The sequence below is a fragment of the Zootoca vivipara genome, chromosome 9 (genome assembly GCF_965207765.1).
Source record: "Zootoca vivipara chromosome 9, rZooViv2.hap1.1, whole genome shotgun sequence".
Classification (NCBI taxonomy): domain Eukaryota; kingdom Metazoa; phylum Chordata; class Lepidosauria; order Squamata; family Lacertidae; genus Zootoca; species Zootoca vivipara.
This window is the reverse complement of record NC_142592.1, coordinates 21,626,497-21,648,466: the sequence shown is the minus strand read 5'-3', so window position 1 is coordinate 21,648,466 and position 21,970 is coordinate 21,626,497.

Below are 21,970 nucleotides of genomic sequence, written 5' to 3'. Positions count from 1 at the left end.
GGCCTTCTGATCGGCAAGCCCTAGGCTCTGAGGTTTAGACCACAGCGCCACCTGCATCCCATTCACATTACCTTTATCAAAAATAGACAAAATACCTACTTTAGGCTACAGGATCACATTTTTTTACCTCTAAGTTTACCGAGTGTCACAGGCTGTTGTTGCGACTACTCTAGAGTAACGACTCTCCACAGTTTTATTAGGTACAGTCTATTTACAGTGGAATGGCTGTACAGAACATGTCTTTCTACTCCGAGGCAGAATCTGGGAATGGCGCGCTCCTCGTCCTCTTCCAGCATAAGAGTCTTGGAACGCCAAACTGTCTTCCCCGCCTTCTCCTGCGTAATTCCGGAACCGGAGGGAAAAAGGGCCTCCTCTCTATGTTTTCCTTTTCCCCCTTCCCCCCCTCTTTCTTCCTCCCGCATGTGTAGCAGGGGCTCTTCTGTGTTGCCAGAGCCCTGCATCCCCCTTCCTCCTTCCTCACTCGACTCCTCCCCCTCCCCGCTGGCATTGCTGCTGGTGGAAGAACCATAGCTGCCAAGTTTTCCCTTTTCTCGCGAGGAAGCCTATTCAGCATAAGGGAAAATCCCTTAAAAAGGGGGATAACTTGGCAGCTATGGGAAGAACTGCTCTTTATGATGGGAGAGGGCTCTCTGTATTCTCTGCCCCTTACATCCTGTTTCCAGAATGATTGAACTTTGGCACAACTCTGCTACATATGCCAATAGGATCCCCCACCCACTTCATCCCTGCCTGCACAAGGGAGATCTTGATTTTATAATGTGAGCCAGACATTTTTCATTAGCATAAGCGCATAAAAAGAGTCTGCTGTGTCAGGCCACTGACCCGTCTAGTCTGGTATCCTTTCCTCACAGTGACCAAACAAGTGCTTATGGGAGCCCACAACCCTCATGATTCTCTGTACACACACCCTTTCTAGGCTATAACCCTCAGTGACCCTATTTTGCACCCTCCTAACAATATATGATTTTTAAAAAATGAAGGTGGAAATTTATAACTAAAACTTGAAGATTTGAACCAGAAGAAACCCATCCCTTGAGGTAGACAAAACTTTAATAATAGTAATAATAGTAGTAGTAATAATAATAAATTATTTATACCCCGCCCATCTGGCTGGGTCTCCCCAGCCACTCTGGGCGGCCTCCAACAGAAATATTAAAATACAGTAATTTATTAAACATTAAAATCTTCCCTAAACAGAGGAAGAGAAGAGGGTTCTGAGAACGTTAACGATTTCCCCGCTGTTACGTCCTGCAATTATTGAAAAGCTAGGCTTCTGTTTTTTTATCAGATAAGTAGGAAGGTAAGGAAAATGATAAAAGACGATTAAAAAGAAACAAAATGCTGGGCAGTACATTTAAAAACAGCAACTAAGAATGGAATTCAACTTCCAGGTCATTGCAGTTATATTCTACAAAATTTGTGGAAGGTGTTCAGTCACATATTCTCAAGAGGCCAGTTCTATGAGTTCTTCTATTTGATCGTCAACATCAGATGGAGGCAAGGGGTTACAAACCCATAATACCAGTTGCTTAGCAACTAAGACAGTATTACATCAAATCCAAGCTGCATGCATCTTATTTAGGGCTCACTGGACTGGAATGTAATTTATTGGGTAAACAAAGGGGTGTTCACAGACTGTGGTCACCTTTTAAAAAAAACCCAGAAACACCCCCCCACACACACACACATACAAATTAGCTCAGAACCCTAATACGTGTTTGTAAGAGGAGACTCAACTAACCACGTCACCATCAAGGAAACCAAGTAGAATAGTCTTTGTAGAAACAGGACCAATTCACTCACAGCAACAATATGTTGTTGTCCTAGTCTGAAATCAAGCATGGGAGAAATAACTGTATTAAGAGTTTGTTTCTACTGCTTACAGAATATAGCATCGCCCCTGATTGTAGGGAATAAGTGGGGAGAAGAGATGTTGCCCTTGCATATTTATTTGCTTATCCAGAGCCTCATAAATGAAAAATGTCCTCACCGTCTGTGCATTACCTGAAAGAAAGTCCTACAGACCACAGTGGGACATGGGCTGCATGCTGGTTAAAATCCTTACATTTTCTGATTAAATAAATCTAGAGCTATCTCTCTGCCTCCCTCATTTGTATTCTAGTTGTTTTCTTTCCATTTTTGATTTCACATTTGTGAAACGAATCTTCATAAAAACCGCATTTCTTGATTTTCCACACATTTATCTGTTTCTTCACATGTGACTTTGACAATCTTGCTGCCCTTTCCTCCTACCTAGACAATGTAATATAGGTGTAATTTTTATCTTAACCCCTCAGACTCAAGATGTTGCTAAAATGTGCTTCCATCTATACATGACCTATTAAATCTGATTATTTCTCTTTGTTGATACTGCCTGATTGTCTCTTTGGTAGTTTCATGTCTGAATTATTGAAATGTCCTCCCTATTGGTTTACATAATCCTCATTTCTGTTCTTCATTCTGTTGCTGCTTTATATTCAGTATACATTTTGCAGGCTTACTTTTATATTTCTCAACCCTCCTATACTTTCTTCTCTCTTTCTACATCCCTTCCCTTTTACTGAAACCTCCATTCTATATCTATTATTTCCACTCTCCTCATACATTTCTATTGTTGTGACAACTAATGTATGAGATCCAAGATGATGTAGAAATCTTTTTTCTCAACTTTCATGTTGTTTCATCTATCTTCACTTTCAAAAACTCCTTAGGAATATTTCTCATTTTTTAAAAATTGAACACCTTCTGTCAGGGACCATGCTGAGGAGGGCTCACTGAGGAAGAATGGTGGAAGCCACCCCCTCCTCCTGATCCTGAATCTTCCCAGGAGCAGGAGGACAGTATAGATTTGGAACAGTGGTTTGCAGAGGGGCATAGTTCAGAAGGCAGAAGCTGGGAAATACTGGATGGGGAACAGCTAGAAGAAGAAGAGACAATGGGAGAGAGACGGTTAGCAGATTCACAGTCTCTGGACAGCATTCACCACCACCCCTTCCCCAAAGACACAGAGAGCTCAGAGAGTGTTCGAACAGAAAGCGCAGAGGGTACAAGCTCAGATTCCAAGATGTAGGAGTGATACAATTTAATAGGGATGGAGGGGGGAGGGAACTTAATTGGGAACACTGCCATTTCTAGGGGGGGTGTTCTTTGTTCTCTCGCTGTGATTATTAAAGTTTCTAACTGGTAAGAAGACTCCTTTTCCTTTGTTCTGCTTATCTACTGCCACAGGGAGAGGAAGCCGATTCCCTGAAGCCTGACACCTTCCCCCAACCTCTCCTATTTCCCTTTTCCCCTCCCCTCTGATATATTTTATCTATTTTACTTCTATCTACTATGCCTGGCTTCTGGTGTTACACAGTGCTCTCCAATACCTAACCATCAGCATAAGGGGAGCCTGATATATCAGGTCATTGATTCATCTAGTCCAGCATCTTGTTTCGCAGTGCCTGGGGGGGAACACTGAGGTAGGACCCACGCACAAGAGTACTCTCCCCTCCTGTGGATTCCAGAAACCGGTATTCAGAAGCATTACTGTCTCTTACCCTGGAGGCAGAGCCATTATGGTTAGTAGCCATTGATAGCCTTAGTTTCCATGAATTGGTCCAATCCTCTTTTGAAATCCAACCATGTTGATGGGTTTTGTTGATGATCAACTGATTGCTGGGTCTTGGGAAATCATGTACACCATGCTTTGCATGGACTGTAGAGGTGCTGCCTATCAGCTGCAAACCCTCCTTTGGCGGAGTCAGGTTTTTAACTGCCTTATACCTGACATCTGAAAAGAGCCTTGTGGGTCAAAGGAGGAGGCCTGGGGAGACTAATTATTAGACCCACAGCTGAAGATACCCCACTGCTGTCAGAGAACATAACCCTCCATAGCTGAGGCCCCATGTGTGGACATTACTCAAGCTTATCTTGGCAAAATGAAAGCAGGGATTCTCAAAGAGAATTGGATCAACGGCTGTATTCTTTCAGTGCAATCCTATACATATCTGCTCAGAAGTAAACCCCCTTGAGTAAAATGGGGCTGATTTCCATATAAGTGTATAGAATTGCAGCCTGGTCCTCTGTCAGACAGCAAACCTTTGTTGCTACAGAATGAGGGTGAAAGTAATGGTCTGCCATGTTGGGATACAGCAGAGCATCACTTCCTAAGAGAAAGTAACATAGATGCTGCTCAAGTAATATGAACAACACGTGCTTGTTGTTGTTGTTGTCAAAAGTACCTGTGGTATCCTCATTCAATAATGGATGCTGGCAAAATTCATATTGCTAAGTTATCACACTTCACGCCTGCATCTTTGAGAATATTAGAAGGGAGACAAACAAAAGTTTTTGAACTGGAGAGACTTTCTTTTTGTTATAATGATTGAATTGCAATTGCCAATTTCATCCTGACAAGACTGGCATTTTCAAGGCACTCTGAGTGATTACAGTGATGATGTTCCTCAAATCCAAAGTCAGTGGCAGTCACAAAGAGAAATGAGAATGTCCTCTGTTACCAGCCTTGATTTATACAGAATCAAAAGTAAATTGGTTATGAAAGTCAGTAATATATTAATGAAGATTAACAATAGAGCGCTGAGGATCCCGAGTAACTGAACTGGAAACCTGAGAATGATTGATGCTGTGGTGGCAACAAAGGACCTGTTGAGAAATGATGGCTCCCAGTGTTATTATGGAGAATCAGAAAGGTAGTGAATCAAAGATGGAACTCGGGACTCTTAATGCCACTTCTTAGGATGAGTTGATCATGCTGATTGTAGCAGAGAGAATGTATTGCTTGGAAATGGGAAGTACAATTGCTCAGAAAGGCATAGGGATAATTTAAGTCTCCTGTTAATACCTGCTATTCTGTGTGGACCCAACATGCAGTGCTGATGCTTGGTAAATGACAAATCAAAAAGTTTGGGACTTCTGGGAGCATCACCTGCTGTGTCCCTGCCTGTGGTAGAGGTGTAGTAATGGAGGGCAGAGCCTTTTTGAGCTCCAGGATCTCAGATCTACAGGATGTGCTAAGTTGTACCACATTCTCCCTCCACCCCTTCATTCTTTTAGGGGGCTTTCTTCCAGACCTGCAGAGGAGTCTTGACTGGCTTCAATTACTGGCAGGATCCAGAAGTCTTTCTGATACCTGCTTCTCTGATCAGACACTTGCTGATCACCAGCTCGTGTCACATCCCCATCCCCATTCAACATATCTAACAGGCATATGATAGAACCACAGCTCATGCCTACTGGCCCAAACACTCCCAGTGCAGTTGCTTGGACAATTGATTCAGATTCCACCATCCCCTTGGCTGGACCTTTATGCAGCAGCTGCCTGCTGAACTCCTCCCCTCTCAAGCTGCTGCCTGGATACAAGTCATCAGGGACATAGGACATTCACCAGAGTGTTCTTAAGGAACTCAAATGGGAAATTACTAAACTTTTAACAACAATATGCGGCGTATTATTAAAACCAGCCTCCTGACAAGAGAATTGGAGGGTCACAGATATAAAGTACCCTTCCCAGAGGAGATCCAGGGAATTATAGCCTTGTGCATCTAAGTTCTTCTGCAAGTAAATTGGTGGCATTATTAAAGCTAGAATAGTTAAATGCATAATAAATCTTGCTGAAGACAAATCTATAGAGCTTCTTAAAAGGGAAGCTTTGATTCACTAAACTATTAGAAATCTTGGAAAGCATATAAAAAGGGCTAACCATATCCCAGGGCTCCTAAAACATTTTGACAATGTAAAAGACCAGAAGTCCTGAGAAGAGGACAGGTCCTTCTATGGGTCAGTAACTGATTAAAGAAGAAAGAGAGGTATGGGGTTGCTGGCTGAGGGCTGAGGAGGGGAAGGCAGATGGACACAGGTGCCAGGAGCGATAGCAGCAATAGCCACCACGGCCCCTATCTGAACAGTCAGCTTGCCATTCAACATATCTAACAGGCATAAGTAGAAGACAAGCTATGATGGGTAACTTGGGATTCAGCTACATTAATCAAAATACAGCGTTATAAATGTGTTATCACACTGTGACACCAGATGGTGCTGTAGAGCTGAAATAGCAACCCAGTGATATTTTCAATTGTGAGCTTTACAAAAATAAATAAACCGCAGAGTGTTTTCAAAGCGTTCTTTATAGCTGTGTAGATCTAGCTTTGGTATTGGCAGGAAGGACGAGGAACCAGAATTGAGGACTCTTCAAATGTTCTTTCCTAACATATGGCCTCAAGGTTCAATCTTTGAAGACTATCCCGACACTGCTGGTGAGGCACTCCATAATTTTCCTCTGTTCCCATTTAAATAAGGAAGAAGGGAAAGGGCATCTTGAAACCCTCAATATCTGGCAAAAGTGTTGTAGCAGCATGACAATAAATAGATATGCATATAAATGAGATAACTTCCCCTGTTTTTCTTCCTTTCTCTGGAGGAGTTTCAAATTTGATCTCACAGAATATATTCAGTATTTTCCTTATTTTGTTTCTCTATACGCGCGCCAACTTGTTCTTTTTCTTGGAAAGCAGTTTGTGAACTTGTGCTAATGAAGCAGGGGTGGGAGGGAATAGCAGTTCAGGGTAAGGAGTTGACCTAGCAACTTGCTTCAGTTCTAATGATCAAAAGAGGTCAGGGGCCTCCTTTCTACACCGCAGCATTGTCTCCTGTAATTTCTGTTTCTCTTCTATCCTCTGTTAGCTTTTTAACTGAAACCTATCCTGTTACACAGGTTTAACTCATCAGCTGACTTTCCATGAAGCAAAAAAAAGGATCAAGTTATCTACTAGCAAGCACAGTGCTCTCCAGTGAATATAGGACTGTGTATTTAGTCCCTGTACACAGTTTCCCGGAAATAAGTCGCATTGAACTCTGTGGGAAAATATAGAAATGTGCTGTAATTTCCAGCCCCCTCGGCTAAGACAGAAAGAAGCTTCATTCAGGAGAAGGCATCTGCCTGACTTCCGTGTGTGTGTGTGTGTGTGTGTGTGTGTGTGTGTATATATGTTTTTGTTACATGTGCATCCAGTTCCTGCCTTTCTACCAAATGATGCTCAAAGCAGCTAACACCAGTAAAATTTGAACTAAAGCAAGAATCGAAACATAAGACATGCAGACAGATCATCAATATAAAAAACACAGGCACTTGAACAAACAACATTTACTGTAACAATAAAAAGTAAGTGAAAGAGGTCTAAGGGCTGTCTGAAAAAAATGTATTTGCATGCTGGCAGAAGGCCATTAGAGAAGAAAGTAGATGGGCTTCCTTTGGTAAGAGCTTGCAGAGCCTGGGAGGCCCTGGTTTTGCTCTGTTCAGCACACACAACATAAACCTTCAGAGTAGTCGATCTGAGATCTTAAGCTGCAGGTGTCATAGTGGAAGAGCACTATGCATGGCATTAATGTTTATACATTATACATTGCACATTCAAAAATGATTAAAATCCTACAGTAGTTCTCAACAGTATTAGACTTCCAAGGCCCTAAAATCATGAACACTATAGAGAACATTTTCTTCATGTTGGATTTGTAGGTGCTTTTCTAATATGAGTGATGAACTTGAATGATGAGTCATCTGTTTTAGGACAAGACTATAGATTGCTCAACAACAACTTCAACAGTGTATTGCAATTGATGCTAAAAACACAGTTTTAAAACTTCGATTGTTAGAGCTCAGAGTTTTATTGATTGATTGAATATATTCCTCTCCCACCCTTCTTACCAAAAGAGCCCAGGTCAGTGGCAGCAGAAGAAAAATACAACATTATCATGGCCTTGTGGGGACCGGGAGGGCTGTTAGTCAGGGTAAACACAAGCTCCTCTTCCCAAGGTTTAGCCTTGTGTACACGTCTGGTCACTTACCTCAAACAAGAGATTGTAGAGCTGGGAAAGGTTCTAAAAAGGATAACATTCCTATGAGGAAAGGTTAGAACCTTTTGGACTTTTTGGTTTAGGAAAAAAAGGGGGACATGACAGATGTCTATCAATCAGATAAAATGGATAGGTAGATGTCTATCAATCAGATAAAATGGATAGGTAGATTTTTTTCCCCTCTCCCTTTTTCATAATGCTAGAACCCAGGAACATTGAATGAAGCTGAAAGTTGGCAAAAGGAAATACTCCTTCTCACATAGCAGGGTTAATGCATGGGATTTGTTCCCACAAGGTACAGTGATGGTCACCAACTTGGGTGGCATTAAAAGGGATTAGGCAAATTCATGGGGAGTAAGGCTCTCAATAACTAGGCATGATGGTTATGGTCTACATTCTGTGTTGGAGGCAATGTGCCTCTACATACCAATTTCAAGGAATCACAATTAGGGAGAGTGCTGTTGCAATCAGGTCCCGTTTACAGGTTCCCCTGGGCATCTGGTTGGCAACTGTGAGAACAGGATGCTGAACTAGATAGGCTTTTAGTCTGTACCATTGTGTGATGTGTACTGTAGTCGCCTATGCAGGAAGAAAAATTGGTCAAGGACTTAAATAAAGAAACCCAAAACTGTCCCCCCGCCCCAGTTACTGGAAGAAACTAAAGGCAATGACCAATTTATGCAGGCATTATGTTCATGACCCTCCCTTCTCTGTTAGGCTCCCAACTCACCCAGTTCCACTCCCCTTTCCGACCACTTCTGGGGCGCAGTGATGTGTGCGGTTGTGCTCCTGCTTCAATCAGATGTGCGTAAATCTGTTGTTGCCTATATTTGTAGTCTAACTAACACTAGCGAACTACAATATTGCAACATCAGAAGGTGACCTGAAGGGTGATTGGGTGAAGCTAGCAAGCCTTTCCCCACAGTCCCCCTCGTGTCAAAGATCTGTGTAAGGCTTAAGAAGACATTGATTCATTCTAAAGACACAAATATCTAATAGGACCAGATGTCTGTTCTCGTTTAAACATTATTGAGGATGTTCAAGGATATGCCAGCAATTGCTAGCTGTGCTTGGACTGAGAACACTTACACATTGTAGGTGTGAACCTGTACGTTAATCTGAATATTTCTTTCCTTTCATGGACAAGCCTAAAGAAAAGCATTCCATTAGGAAAGTCACAATTCTTTTCCTCACTCCATCTTATTTAGTTAAAGCACTTAAACAGCTATTTTCTATCAATCAGAACATATGTAGGACTTCTCAAGGGGCAATTAGAACAGCTTTGGAAACGAAGATATATATTAAAAGCCATTTTAGTGGGGCGGGGCAGAATACCTTAAGTGAATGCCTGTTCTTTCTTTATGCCTTCCAATCCACATATATATTGTCTACCGAAATTTTTTGTACATGTACACCCAGCTTTCTGTCCCTTAATTGTCCCACCTCCTAATAATCTTGCATCTCTCTGTTCCATGTGAATCAGGAGAGGGGCCTGAGATGCTAGAAAGGTGCTTGGAGGTGATGATGGGGTGGGTGTGGCCAATAAATCAAGGACTTCCCTACACTGGAGGGTGGAAGTGAAGTTCATGGAGGATAAGGCTATCAGTGGCTACCAGCCATGCTGCCTATTCTCTCCCCACTAGTCAGAGGCAGCAATGCTTCAAAATATCGGTTTCCGTGAACCATATGGGGTTGAGAGTGCTCTTGCTCGGGTCCTGCTTGTAGGTTTCCCACCTGTATCTGGTTGGTCGCTGTGAAAACAGGGTGCTGGTTTAGATGGGCCATTGACTTGATCCAGCAGGCTCTTCTTATTTTTTTTAATTCTGTGGATGTTTAGTCATACTGTATTCAATGGAGCTTGTTCCCAACAAGTAAGCAAACCTCAGATTCAATACTTTGCAGTTGGGTAGGCAGGGAGGGAAAGTTTCCATGAAACTTAGTAGAAGATGTTTTGCTTTAATATATATAAAAAAGCTGAGTGTAGGTTTCTGCCACCCAGAAGCTTGTCGACAAAGGGAATATAAATTGTCAGTTAATGGAGATATTTTGTTAGATTATGTGGCAGGGATCTGGGTTCCCGAAACAAAGGTCAGGGGCACTATTCCCCATGTGCATTTTAACTAGCAGATTTGGTGACCAGTCCTGAACTCTACTGTGTGTGAGACAGACTGACTGTAGATTGATTGCATGGAATAACCCACGGTATTTCAGAAAAAATGTAACTGACAGGGAAATGCTTGCTGTGATGGGGAGGAAAGCAAAATTGGCCTTGCACGCACTTTGTGGTTTTCATTTTCATGGATGCAAATGGATTGCAAAATTAGATTAAGTTTGTGGTGCATAATGAAGGTTGAGCTGATAAATACAAGTATCAGGGGGGGAAAGGTGTGAGTGTGTGATTGTTTTGGCACTTAAAAAATACAACCTGGTAAATGTCTGTGGTTTCAATATTTCTTTTTACTTATTTATAATGTCCAGATCTGAAATGTGAAGAGTCCTGCTTTTTAAGGGCTTATGTATATTCTCATCCACACGGTGTACCAAAACAAGATCTTGAAAGAACATGACTGCTCCAGCTTATTTAATTCAGTCAAGGAAGTGGCATAAAAACATGTGAATCTGTGAGTCGGATTTTTGCCATTCTGAGTGCTGCCAGCCTTTTCAGTGTGTGTATGGATATATATTTTTCTGCCTTCTTCTCCTCCTTAGGACAAAGCAAAGTGAAATCCACATAGTGCTGTAAAGATTTTTCCGTCTGTGAAATATTTTCAAAAGGCCTCTAACCTGAACGCTGTAACTACCCTTGCAGTTTTATCCGAAGGTTACCTTGCCCAGCTTTTACTGACCCAGTGTTCATGTACAGGCTGATGGTTACGGAAAAAAGCAAACAAAAAAGTTGCATTTTCACCCTCCCAGGCACACCCAAAGGCCCATAGCTATTCACATAAAGGAAGTCACAACACAGTCCCATTTTCTTGCTTTTAATGGGCCATAGTTCAGTGGTAGAGAACATGCATAATATACAGAGGATAGGAACAGACCCTCCAGCATTTCTCTGATGCTTGGCAGGGGGTTGGACTGGATGGCCCTTGTGGTCTCTTCCAACTCTATGATTCTAAATAGGGATGTCTTATTCAATAATAATAATAATAATAGCAACAATAACAACACCCCACTCAACTGACTGGGTTGCCCCAGCCACTCTGGGCAGCTTTCAACAGATATAAAAACATAATAAAACATTAAAGAAACTTCCCTACACAGAGCTGCCTTCAGATGTCTTCTAAAGGTTGTATAGTTACTTATCTCCTTGGCTTGGAGAGCATCTCTATGAGGTCAAGCCTCTATGAACATAGTTTAATTCTCCTTTAAAGCCTTCTAAGTTGGTGGCCATTACACCTTGTGGGAGCAAATGCTATGCAGTGGTTTAACTATGCTGTGTAGAGAAAAGTACTTGCTTTTCTCTATCCCGAATCTTCCAATAATCAGCTTCATTGGATGTACCTATGGTGTATGTAGTCTTTCTCCGACATGCCGAATCTGTAAAAGAAGTTCCACCCTTCTCTGGGTGTGGTCACCTCCTCCCAGTTGAGTGGGAACTGGTTGGAGTCTTAGTCTTGCCTGGGTAGGAACCCGTAGCATACCCTCCAACATTTATCCAAGGAAAACACGGACCTCCTAGTCCATGCCCTCCAAAATTTCACAGTGAAAATAGAGACATCCAAACTGCGGCCCTCCAGATGTTTTGGCCTACAACTCCCACGATCCCTAGCTAACAGGACCAGTGGTCGGGGATGATGGAAATTATAGTCCAAAACATCTGAAGGGCCGAAGTTTGGGGGTGCCTGCCCTAGGACATTTCTCTAATGAAAATAGGGATATCCTATTTCATACCCTCCAATATTTTTGCAATCAAAATAGGGACATCCTAAGAAAAAGCAGAACATTGAAATGTCAGGACATTCAAAAGATCAGATCAAATCAGAAACCAGGATGGCTTCTGTGAATCTGGGACTGTCCCTGGAAAATAGCGGCACTTGGAAGGTCTGTAGGAACATGGGAATTTACCTTATCTTAAGTCTGAAACCATTGGTCCATTTAGCTCAAGATTGTTCACACTGACTGGCAGTCATTCTCGAGTTTCAGGCAGGGTTCTCTCCCCACCCTGTGTGGAAATGTTGGGGGTTGAACTAGGGATCTTCTGCATGCAATGCAGATTCTCTAGCTCTGCTACAGGCCTTTTCCATTCCAGGTTTCGTCACTGGCACCTCCAGTTAAATAAATTAGGTAGAAGGTGATGTGACAGAACTCTCCTTGAAACCATGGAGGACTCTTGTCAACCAAAGCCCACAATACTGAGCTCGGTAGATAAATAGTCTGATCTGAAATATGTCAGATGCCTACATTAGGGATCTACAATATCTGCCCCTTTCTCTGGACTGCTCCACTTTACTCCCCCATGCTCTTGAATATCATTGCTTCCCCAAAGGCTTCTGCTTGCCTGGGGCAGAGGAAGGGGTGCGGTGAGGGCGGTCCACCCTGGGTGTCACCACTGAAGGGGGTGACAAAATGCCAGGCAGCACTCACTGCAGGGCCTGCAGAGCGCCCGAGCCACGTGTCTCTCCTGGGAGGGACATGATGGCTTGGATGCCTGCAGGCTCCGCACTGCCCCAAACGGTCTGTCCGCCACCTCCCCCTCAGCTGTAGGGCGGCTGAGTGGGAGGGGGCAGGCAGACTCCCTGGAGGCCCTGTGGAGTGTCCTGCCCCAGCTGGCCCCACCCCTGGGTGCAGGGCACGCACACCACCCCAGGCATCTGATCGGCTTGCTCCGCCACTGCTGCTTGCCCCATGTGCAAAGGCATGCTCAATGTTGCTGGTTGCACCACAAAAATGCCCCCTACCCACATTTCATTGATGCATTGCCCTTGGCTCTGTGAGCACATGCAGTTTGAGAAGAGCAAAGCACATAAACTACCCCAGAGAAGGTCAGCGAGAAACCTGAAATTATTGGCTTGCTTCTTTATGCTGCTCATTTGCTTTTACAAATCCTGATCCAGCTCTAGTTGTGCATGAATGTATGGATGGGAATGCATATAGGAATATGCATCACGGAAAGAGTGACACAGAAGAGTGATGGCAGGTACCTTCATCTCAGATAGATGTTCAGCCTGTCCCCTGTCCCCAAGGTCTAATTTGCAGGTTTGCACAAGCAATCACAATTTTTGAAACCCTGACGGGAAATAAATAAAAGAGAAATGGGCACAACAAGAAAGCTTTTAGATCATTGTCGTACCAGTGGCACAGCAGCATCTTAATAAAAAAAAAAGAACCTGGTAGACTACCATAGAGTTGTATTCAACTAAGATTTACTCAGAGTAGCCGTATTAAATTAATGGATTTATTTAATGGATTTTCAGTCATTCCAGTGGGTCTACTCTGAGTAAAATTTAGATGAACACCACCGATAGCCTCTCTGATAGGGAATCAGTGCAGAATTCTGGAGCACTGACAGAATATGCTTCAAATGCTCCATTCCATCACGAGGCTGGAATCAATATTCTGCTGAAACATCCCCAACAGTCTTCAAGGGCAGCATAGATGCAGAGAGTGCATTACAGTACTTTAGCCTTGAGGTGCCAAAGTCATGACTGATATGCCTAGGTCTGCATCTAATTAAAAAAAGAGTTGCAGATTTTTCACCGACGAAGTTCCTGGACAGAGCAGCAACCTTGAAATGTAGCAGCAGCAATGAATCTATGGAAACACAGATCTCTGAGCTAGAATGATGAAGAAAGACCAAAGTCCACCAATGATGGGTGGCCCTAGGACACATGCACCACACACACACACACCCTGCTGAAAACAACTAGTCATGTCTGCTTTCAGCTGCAGTTGGCTTGCCTGCATCGACTCCACTATCCTGGCCAAACTCTGAATAAATTCTGACATTACCTGGAGGGGGGGGGAGGAGAAGGGAACTGATGTCACCAACTTATTGCTGACACTAAACTCCATCCAAACTTCTCAGGTGACTTCCATGGCTGCTGAACACAAGCAGAGACCAATTGTGGACTACTCTGGGGAGATAAGTAACTCGTGCTGCGGGGAAATATGACTTGGAAATCACATTTGCTGGATGTAAAGTGGGACCCCTTCCCCATTCATTGTGTGTGTTAGAAAGATAGGTGAAGTTTGTCTGTTGTGCTGCAGAAAGGGAGCAGATTGTGCAGGTATTATTATTATTATTATTATTATTATTATTATTATTATTATTATTATTATTATTATTTCTATGCCACCTCTCATCCTAGAATCACAGAGATGTTTACAATATAAAAACACTAAAAAGTCATAGTACCATAGTAAAAAGGTAAAGGTAACAATACCTTTACCTTTTTACCACAGTTTGAAACAATATGTGAACCCAAACGGATCTATCCTTCAAAATTTGCACTTTGGTGAATTTTTCAAAATTACGTTAAAAAAAAGTGTGTACCAGGAGATATTTGCACTAAAAGGCTGGTGAATTTTCATTCAACTGACATGGAAATGTGGAGAACTGATTATGAGAAACTGAAATTGACAGATTCACCCATACCTAATCCAAGTTTTTAGACTCAGTCTTGGTTTTAGCTGGAAATACGAAATGTATCCCTAAATTTAGGTTGCCATCCTTTGCTCACTTACCAGGAGGCAGGTCCCATTAAACTCTGCCTCAGGCATGTTACAAAAGTTGCAGGACTTTCTCTATGTTCTAAGGGTCCCTGATTTAAAATGTCTTCTTTGTTTACATTGGCTTGATTTCATTTTGCTCTCAAAGTGAGTAAGGCATATGGAAGGAAAAATAAGAAGACAAATCTGGGAAAATGCATGAAGTGCTTAACCCACCTATTGAATGGCTTTGCAGTCTTTCGTCCTGCTCTGCAGATATGTCTCTAAAAGGTCACCTTTAAAAGCACCTATCTGTCAAACACTGCCTTACTAAGGGTTTCCTGTCTCCTTTATTTTGGTTCTGTTCCAGACAGTCCTTTGCATGCATTCAGTAAAGTATTTTCATTTGCAAACTGTCTCTTCTCCGCTGTGCCACAAATGGCTTTTAAACCTCAAGAGTTCTCTTAAAAGCTGCTTTGGATATAGCATAGGGAGAGGTTCCACCTGAGTTTTAGGATGACATACTGCATACTCAGGTTTTCTTGCCTGCATCGGGGTATATGTGCTTAAAAAACAAACTTTAAGCATAGCAATCTTCTCTGTTTTCTTCAGAACATAATTGGTCATTTTCTCCTTTTTTCACACACTGGTAATTCTCCCCCCTTCCTCCCCCCACCCCCTCACTTTTAAATGTTGAAAGCTCCAAAATTGCTTGTATGTGATAGAAAACACTTTATACAAAATACATCTATGCAGGGATAAGAAATTCATTTCAGTGAATATGAAAGCAGCATTATTCCCCCAAGCACAATTTTTATCCAGGATGCAGTGGACCATAGGAGCAATGCTTTTGGTAAATAAGCACATCAGACAAAATATAACACCAACTAAGTAGCAATTTTGATTAGATGACTTGCTTACAGGATTTTTTTTATATTAAAAAAACCATCTTCTCTTCCCTGTTCCTCTGCATTCTGAGGAGTGATTGGTGGCAATGTGCAAGTGAGCTTTCTATGTTAGATCTTAGGGCTGCCTCCTCTCTGTGCAAGTGTCTGAACACACTCCCTTTTCATTTCATTTACTTCATTTCATTTATTGTTTGGGCTTCTTTCCCTTCTTCCTTTTCTGATGCTGGGTTCTTTCTATTTTTAATGCTATTAAATCAAAAGTCCTCCCTTATTTATTTACTGTTACATTTATTGTTGTTGTTGTTTAGTCGTGTCTGACTCTTTGTGACCCCATGGACCAGAGCACGCCATTTATACCCCACCTTTAATCCAAGGAGCTCGATATGGCATATATAGCTCTCCTTCCTCTCCATTTGATTCTCACAGCAACCTTGTAAAGCAGATTAGGCTGGGAGACTGCAACTTGTCCAGGGTCACTCAACAAGCATCAGGGACATAGCTGCCAAGTTTTCCCTTTTCTCGCGAGGAAGCCTATTCAGCATAAGGGAAAATCCCTTTTAAAAAGGGATAACTTGGCAGCTATGATCAGGGATGAGTGGAGATTTGAACTCTGGTCTCCCAGGCCCTAGTCCAACTGCCCAACCATTACACTACACTGGGAGCACTGGTTATGCTGTTAAATGATGAGCACTTTTTATATTTGCCATTTTGAGTGCCTTTGCCGGGCGGGGGGGGGGGGCTTTTCATTCAGAGAAAAGACAAAGTAAGAGGAGACATGATAGAGCTCTATCAAATTATGCAGGATGTTGGGACTTGGGACACCCAACAAAGCCAAATGTTGAAAGACTCAGGACAGACAAAAGAATGTTGAAGCGTGCAAAGCTGTCAGGCGTGGAGAGTCCTCTCCTTCTCCAGTTAGCATCAAACAATTTATCCCTGGGTGGGATCCCTGGGTTTATCCCTGGGTGGGATAAACAAGCAGTTTGTATTTTATAGTCCTTTTTATTCAATTATCTGGTTGCACGACAAAAATCCATACACAGCTCCCCTTTCTTCCTAATGTCTTAACAATCAAGATTAATGTGTAAAAACTGTACATGGGAAAGAATACGAGACATTGTACTACCTCTGTAAACCAAGAAAACCCTTAATAAAAATTAATTTTTTTAAAAAAGAAAGACGTTGACTACTCTGAGCCCCGCCTCTTCTGTCCCCAACAACATCCTGAGTGCCAATGGGAGGTCCCAGGAGTCCCACCCACAGTCTCGTAACTAGGCAATTCCTCCCCGAACAACATAGCATCTCTCTTTCTCTTTACGGTAGGCAAAGGGGGCAAAAATTCCCCCCTCCTCTTCAGAGAGAAAAGCTGATCAGACAGAGTGCACACTTCCCAGTCTTCCTGTTCCGACCATTCCCTGACAAAGACACGGTTAAATGATGGCCTTCATCGAAGCAGGTGGGGGGAAAAAAGATTTCCTTGGCTTCCAACTCAAAAAATTGTTACTCAGTTCCTTAACAGGCAGCTGACTAATCCCATATTCGGGTGGCTGGGTGGGATAAACACTTTGAGGAAGATGAGGCGATGTTTTCTTTTTAAAGCAGAACACATCCTCTCACCCCCATTGGCTGCATTGGCTCATCCCTCGTCAACCTCAGGGAGGGGCATACTTCCCTGCAACTGTGGATTGGAGGAGGAAAAATCTCCAGGGCATCATCATCTCTGCCCCACCTTTGGAACAACATGGTCTGGTGGGTAACTGTGCCAGTCTGTTTAATTGATTGCAGCCCTCTTTCCTGCATTCCATACAAGTGAATTTACCCCTCTAGTTGGTCCAATCACTTAGATGGAACAAAGGAAAGTAGCTGCCATCAGGGAAATGCTTGAGAAAGAAACATAGTTCTTCACCCTGCCTCATCAAGATAGGACATGGAGCAAAATTTATTTACCTCTGGCAGCAAAATAGCTGGATCTCACCCTTGGCCAACAAACAAAATCAGTCCCCTCTTATTTTCTAAAATGTGCTGGAGCATACATTCAAAGGTTGAAAGGACAAGCCAGATTAATATTGTTACATCCCATCTTGATCCATTTTCCCAACAGTTTGATAACTTTGTTGTGACACAAGAGCCTGAAGAGTCACTGATTCAGTTTCCACCTAAGCAAGGAAAAAGACACACAGGTAGAAGCAGAGAAGTGTCAGGTTTGAGACTGCGGGGACTGAAAGAAATATGAAATGTGAGTTTGGGTCCAAAGGAGATGACAAAGAACAGAGGTCAGGTAGGGGATAAAAGTGAGATGGAGGGATGAAGCAGGGGCAATAAGTTCTGAAGGTTCTGCTGCTTGTGTAAATGAAGTACAAGAACAGAGGCTGGTGACAATTGCAGTCCAAAACATGTGGAGGGCACTAGGTTGTTGAAGGCTGATTTAAATTCTTCATGTTCCAGACCCGTGTGGTTTTTCCAGTTGCAGTACTGTGGCCCCACTGGGGCTGATGCATGTGATCTGGAGCTGTGCATGTGATCCAGTTGACCCATGCAATGTGAAACCTGTATTAACTGATGAGGGGACAGTGGTTTGGGGATAACAGCCACATTGCAAAGGGAAATTGGGACTTGATGCCCTTGTGCTTGTCAAGGATGGGGTGGCCGTTCCCCCAGTTTAGCTCACTGCTCTTCTTCTCTTTCATTTATGAAAGGGGCCTTAGAGCTTAATCAGTATTAACAGCAGTGTGACAGGCTATTTACTTGCTTGACACTACAGCTAATTCTTAGACCTGATAATAGCTTTCCTCCCTTATGATGCAGAACACTTTTAAAATGATTGACGCTAAATGTTATTACTCTGTTAGTGGACTCAGAATTAATTCTAATCAAATGCTTCAGAAAGGCTTTAATTATATTTCTAGAATGTTGTCCAAACGTTGGAACATATTTTGGTTATTTTGGATGACACTATGTCATCAAATGGAAGTTGTGGAACTCTCTTTTAATAAGTAGTAGGAAAGGTAAAAATCTTGCTCAGCTGAAGGTAATAGCTTTGAGAAAGTTAAACACCAGTGTTTACGAATATCAAGAGGTGTTAAAGGGTGTCTTGGTTCTCCCTCTCCAGAAACCATGAACAGATTTACTGGGTCTTGAAGCCTGTTCAATTATGGTAGTTAATTGAGCTGTTCTCATAACTATGTACATCGCGTAGGTGCAGCTATCGCAAGACAACTCCATCCGGAGCTGGTCCAAGATACCTTGCTGCCTGTCATGGACTGGCTGGATGCAGAGGAGTGGGGCCAGGTGGCAGATAAGCTGGTTGTGGAAGAAGCCAGAGAATCTCCCCGCCCTGCTGTGGCCAGCTCCTCCCTGGTCTTCTAGAACTCATAGAGAAATGAAGTGGGTGGGCAGAGCAGAGGAAGATTGTACTCAGACACAGCCTGAGACTGCATGGGGAAAACCCTGCAGAGGAGTCGTTCCATGGGCACTGGGAAGGTGGGGACCCTTAGTCCTTGCAACTGCTTTATCGGGGCAAGACCTCCTCGAAAGAGTTGCTGAGGCCACTAGGCCAGAGCTGTGGCTTATTTCCTTGAAAGAGAGTTTGCTTCACTGGCCTTGAGTGATTCAATGCATAGCTGCCAAGTTATCCCTTTTTTAAGGGATTTTCCCTTATGCTGAATAGGCTTCCTTGTGAGAAAAGGGAAAACTTGGCAGCTATGATTCAATGTGTCGTGCTGACCTACACCTGACTCTAGCCCTGACACCACCTGAGATAAAGTGGGTATCCCCACGTCCCATTTCACACACAGAAGCCGACTGGGCTGGCAGCTGAATCGAACTTCAACATCCTCTACCACAAGTGAGGACCACAAGCCAGCTTAAGGGTGTGAAGGTCAAGCTGCCTTGCACCCACAGCGCTGTCCTCAAACATTTTGCCACTGGTTCTAAATCGGAGGTATGGCAATAATATTTAATGGCTAGAAATATGTGTGTGTCAATGTATAATTTTCAGGAGTATTTTTAAATGAATAAGTGGAGCGTTGGAATGGGCAGTCCACTCATCCTCTTTTGGAGGACACTGCGACACATCCCACTTTTCCATTACCATGCAGCTATTAGCTTCAAATAGGGACAGAAATTATGTTTCAATGCTGAAGAAAACAGAAGGTTTGATATACAGAACTACTCAAGAGATTGTACAGTAACTTAATAATGCAGGATAGCACTGTGGTGGAGTAAAAACCTATCTGGAGGAAAAGAATGCAACCCTATACTCACTGTCTATCTGAAGAAGTGCGCATGCACACAAAAGCTTATACCCAGAACAAACTTAGTTGGTTTCTAAGAACATTGACTTAAGCTGTTGTAGATACCTGAAAAGGCCATGCTGATAAGTGGCCTCCAAATTTCTGATTGGCAGTGACTCACAAGGGTTTTTAGCCAGGACCATTCCCCAGTTCTTCATGGACACACCAGGAACTGAAGCTGGGGCCTTGAAGGCAGATTCTCTGCCATTGAGCAATGACCAACCTGTGGTTTGTTTTTGTTTTGTTTTATAAAAGATTTTCTTGATTTACAGAAATATATACAATGTCTCTCATAACATTTTTACAAATCGGATTCATTTGTTGAGACATTGGGAAGAAAGAGGGGGATAGAAGTAGATGAGGGGAGATGGGGGGTCAGGTGACGATGTTTCTATTTTACTTAATATATGTGGGGGTGGGGGTTTGTCAGCATCGCTTGTACAGGTTCTCTGTTGTTCCTTTCTGTTCTGTTAGTGGTAAGAGAGGTTGGGGTTGGCCTAGGGTATGGTTGTTCATTTGTGGTTGGCTGTAGTGGTTTTTGATCACCCTCCCAAAACTAACCTACCTATTCCAAATCCTCCCAATCTGGATCCCCCCAATCCAACTTTGCAGAGAAAACTACGCTCTTTTATCTTCTCACATAAAAAACCAAGAATAAGTGCCAAAGACCTTCACCTCCCCACCTCAGCAGGAGGATGGGGCATCCCCAGCATAGAAACATATTACAGAGCCACCCAAACATGCCATATGATCCCATACATACTAAAAGATGAGACAAAACAATGGATACACTCAATCGAAAGTATCTGTACCACAGCATTCCCATTCCTCCCAAACAAACTAAGGAAAATTCCCATAACAGTTAATAGGTACGTACAAACCATGTTCAAAGCATGGAAAACAGAAACATGACCAACCTGTGGTAAATATTTCCGTGGAGAGGCACCCTGGTCAGCCACATGAAATGAAGTTTCAAGGCAGCTGATAATGATATGCAGTTTGGCTCCGTAAAGCTAAATAAGATTAGAAAGGGATACCAGTTAAGCTTATCTTGTCACTCAGCATTTGTTTTGTCAAAGAATGCTGTCAGAAGGGAAGTATTTAGCTTTCCCCAAATTACCTAGAAGTTCTCAATATTCAGATGCTTGAGAATATTATCAGTAAGCATAGTACCCTTGTTTTAAGAGGAAGGTTATAGCGTAATGCTGTTCCCCCCCCCCTCAATATTTTTTGAAAGAAGTTCTTTTGAGGATCTTTATCTGGAATAATCTCTTTAAAGAGAAATCTCAGCAGGCAATTTGGATTGAAACTCAGGGACAAACAGCACATGTTTATTCATTTTTATTTAAATAAACTGCTTCCTGGTGGGAAACTCTCAGAGCCACAGGTCTGAACATTAATTAGACAATTCTGTGGCTAAGCATTTGGAGAATATATATGTAACATATAAAGAATGCTTTTCTCTTTTAGTGGCATTTGGAAGGTTGTAAGAAGAGCAAAGGGAGCTGGAAAAATATTTTCAAACTTCAAAAGTGGCATATTAGAACAGTTGAAAGCCTTTTGACATTTGGAACTTTGAAACACAATTCACCAGGGTTATTCATTGCCATAAAGAATACATTAACCAGAATAATCCAAAAGATAAATTACAATAGTCTGTTGAATTGAGCTGTAGTGATTCAATTGTCGTAATTAATTCAAAGGAAAATTACACTACTGACAGCAAATGAGAAGAAACCTCATTCCACATAATAAACCTCGGTTTACTCAAGAATAAGCCACCTTTACAAAGGTAGAATGTGGCCTTATGCAGAGACAATTCATGTGACTTTAATTTACCCACCTACGCCTGCAGAATTAATAAGCCTAAAACAAATTAGCATGGATTCTGATTGTAGGAACCTCTGGCAGTTTCCAGACATTTGGCTGATTACCGCCCGGCCGCTGCTGACAAATGTGGTATTCCATATATGTCCAGGAAATTCCAGTCATATGGCAACCCTCTATCCACAAAGATATTTTCGAATCTTCCACTGGCATGGCCTTCATGGATTTACCTATGTTTCTTTCCAACTCACTGTGTCCGCAACGTACTAAAGATGCAGTTTCAAATGTGGCAATTCCCTTGCACCCCTGTGCCAATATGATGTTATCCCCTGAAACATGAGACCACACAGAAGGGGTTTGCATCATTGAATGGAAGGCAGAATTCTTTCCTAGAAGGGTTCAGGAATGATAGAATGA